This window comes from Elephantulus edwardii, unplaced genomic scaffold (genome assembly GCF_000299155.1).
Source record: "Elephantulus edwardii isolate Elephantulus edwardi_28Jun2011 unplaced genomic scaffold, EleEdw1.0 scaffold00288, whole genome shotgun sequence".
NCBI lineage: Eukaryota > Metazoa > Chordata > Mammalia > Macroscelidea > Macroscelididae > Elephantulus > Elephantulus edwardii.
This window is the reverse complement of record NW_006400038.1, coordinates 2,677,319-2,681,117: the sequence shown is the minus strand read 5'-3', so window position 1 is coordinate 2,681,117 and position 3,799 is coordinate 2,677,319.

The window sequence follows — 3,799 nt, the reverse complement described above, 5'->3', positions numbered from 1 at the left end:
TACAATGAATGAGTGGAAGCCCAAAATCTCTGTAAATGTTTATGAAAATTAATAAAATATAATTATAGAAAAAAAAAAGTGTTCAAACATTTTCCTAGTACCAGCAGCTACATGCATCTTTGTCTTTTGGAGCAGTTGTGCTACTATGGTTTATCACTGAGTCAGAACTGACCCATGACTGTAAAGGTGATTGTTAATCTTTCTCCTGGAAAGTAGCTTGTGGATTCAAACTATGCACCTTTAGGATAGCAGCGCAGCTTCTTACTACCAAGCCCCACAGCTTCTCGGGTTAGCAGAGGAATCTATTTGACACATTTTAAAATATTTTTTTACAAAAATGGACTATTTTTGAAATGTCCAAGTTATAACTTTTATATTTAAATCAAAGTAACTTCTAGAGCTACAAAGGATTTCCCACATGATTCCACTTCCTCATGCAGTGTTCCCATGGATCTCACAGAGGGTGACAGAAGAATAAGAATGAAAATTTAAGACTGATTCCATTCCCAGGTTCTGTTTCTTACTATCAGCTGTTTCAACTCTACTTTTAACATTTCTGATTCCACTTCTTCTCCCTTCCAGAGACCATCCAGGATACCTCTTTTGAAGGGGAACTTTGCCCAAACTCCACTGTCTACTCTCCAGCTGGATCCTTCCTGACTATCAGTATAGTTAAACACCTCCACTCCATGCAGATAACTCTGACAGCGAATTAAAGGGGCACATTTTATAAAGCAAGTTCTAAAAGCGATACTGTCAAACCTCATTTCAAAAAAAGGCAGGCTCTCATTTCCCAATTAAGAATGAAAAGCTTTCCACCTGTGGTTCTGCCTCCCACTCCCACGTTTAGGAGAGAAGGCAAAGGCCGTGTCCTGAGGGAAAGCTTCACAAGGGACAAAGGCTGGGCACAGCCCCCTGACAGACCAGTGCAGGAGGGAAGGGTGCACAGGAGACTTTGGGGAAAAGAACTGATTCAGGGCAGGCAAGGCGAGTGCCCATAGGGATTCTTCCCCATGGGAAACAAGTCTAAGTGCTGACACAGGGGTTGCCACAGCGTCTACTTGCCTCCTAAGGTACACTGTCATCAGAGGCTCTTGATGAAGCCGTACATAAATATCTGACTGTTGTTAAATGCGAAGCAAAAACAAACAGCAAAAATTTCCACAGGAACCAAATCAAAACCAGCTGTGAAGTGGAGAGGCCAAGCATGCAGTGCAAAAGGCCCAGCAGAAACACTTGTTAATTGTGCTATTTACTTTTCTGAGCAATAAATTATTTCTATGCCAGTGAAGTCACATAGTAAGACCATAATGTTTTTTGTAAGATTTTCATGCCATGAGTGCAATGGACATTTTATTTTCTACAGTCCTTTATTCTTTAGTGAGTGAGTCAAACTTCAACTCTAATTCAGAATCAACACAACAGCTCAAGTCTGTTCAGACCTGCCAACTGTTTTATGATTTTACCTCCTATGTTATACTTGGCACTAAAACCTCATAACTCATCATTCATTAGTTCTCAGTTCTCCAGAAAGTTCTGCTTAGCAAAAATTTAACAAAAATGTAAATGGAATCATAACTATCTGGCACACCTTCAAATATTGTTAATATTAAGGCAAGGGAATAAAATAGAGCCTAAAATTAATCTTGGAATCAGAGCTTGCAACTTTTAAGAATAAGTGTTTCAGGGAAGCTGGGTTATGGGATTTAAGAATCTGAATTTTCTCCAGAATGCCAAGTTAGTTTGTTTTACTAACTTGCTTATGAATCATACATTCTTCTTGAATTATACTGAATTTGAAAATTATTTGGCCTTTCTAACATCAATGCTGAGCCTGTTGCTGAAACAAGATACATGTGAATTGGTACGTCTATTCGATGATGAAAATGAAGCCTAAGAAGATGTCATATTAAATTTTATGAGGTAAGTCATTCACATGTGTGATTTAGATTGAACCATTCTTCAACAAATCAGCAGTTTAAAATGTATTTGAGTGGATGCCACCTTAACTTTTATGGCTGTAGCATTTCACTATCTTTCCAGCTATTCTTTCTTCCCAACTGGTGGAACCTGAGTCCAGGAGATCAAGGTTGATCTTCAACCTTCCACAATCATTCTCAGTGAGCAGTTCTGGAAGTAAAAGTCAGAACTGTATGCAAAATTCCCAATTAAAAATGGTACTGTTTTAAGAGGGCAGGAAGCTAAATGAGGCCTTTACTCCACTGTTGTGATGTGCCATCAAGTTCATACCTCACTCTCGAGTGTTTTCAGCAGCTGTAATTCACATGAGAGGAGACTGCTCATCTTTCTGAACCACCTACCTTTGGTTCGGCAGTACAACTCTTTGCCACTAGGCCATCAGAGCTCCCTAAGTTGTTGTTAGGTGACATTGAGTCAACTATAACTCTGTAACCGTATGAACAAATGATCTGACATTGCCCTAGTCTGTGCTGTCATCCTTATCATCTCTGCTGTATTTAAGTCCATTGTTACAGTAACTGTGTCAATCTATCTTGTTGAGGTCTTCGTCTTTCTCACTGATCCTCCAAACATGATGTCCTGTTTGAAGGGCTGGCCTCACCTAACAACATTTCTAAAATATGTGAGACAAAGTTTCACCATCCTTGCCTCCAAGCAGTACCCTGACTGTACCTTCTCTAGCAAATAATTGAAAAGACTATGGCTTAGATTAAGTGCACTTTAGTTTTCAACTGACATTCTTGCTTAACATCTTAAAAGTCCTTGACAGCAGAATTCCCCAATTCCACATGTCTTTTAATTTCTTTCTGGTACCAAGGGTGTCCAAACAAAACTCCCTACAGGGCTATTGATACCCTAGAGTCAGAGCAGAATATTGAGTTTTAAGCCTGATGTTCTATATTGTGATGGCGGTAGTTGTGTACGTTAAGTTGGAACCAACTCATAGCTGACCCTCCAGAGGGTTTTCAGAGACAGAGGAGGAGGTTGCCCATCCTTCTCCCATGGATCAGCTGGTGGATTTGAACTGCATGCCTTTGGGATTGCAGTGCAATTTAGGTCTTGTTTTTCGCATTTCCCTTTTTAAAAAAAAATTTTTTTTTAAAATTCACCATTTTTAAAATGTACAATCCATTAATTATAACCACAATGGTTGTAACTATCACCACTATTAATTTTCAAAACCTTTCATCCAGAAATTTTGTACCAATTAAGGAAGAATTTCCCATTCTACTCTCATCCAATCCCAGGACCTCTCAGCTATTTTTATCTCTACAAACATGCCTACTTCAGATATTTTAGATGACACCATATAATACTTGTCCTGGTGTGTCTGACTTCTCCAGTCACGGTACAGAACTTGGCCTTCCACAGGATGGAAGCTGTACATGTCTCTCTTCTTTGACACTTGCTCTAAATGTCTTTTTGGACACCAACTGTAGATGTAGTGCTTCCAACCCTAACACTCAGAACCTCCCAAGCTGAAGGACAGAGTCTTCCAGATGGTCAACTGTGTCTGGGTTTCAGACATCAGCTATGGGTTTGGGGGTCCCTAGTACCTCCTCACTTAGGAGCTGCTGGCTACCAACTCAGGGTTCCCACTACCCCTTTGGGCTAGAAAATTTTATTATTATTTCTATTTGTGTTATTTATTATTAATAACATTATTACGAATACAGTTGTATTATAGCAAAAATGAGACAAACCAGGATTAGCAGAGAAGACATAGAACGACCTGACATATCACTCTTCTCCTGCTCATCAAAATCGGTTGCAGTACGCAATGAGGGTTGCAGAGTGGATTATATTTGGGGGTAGGGGG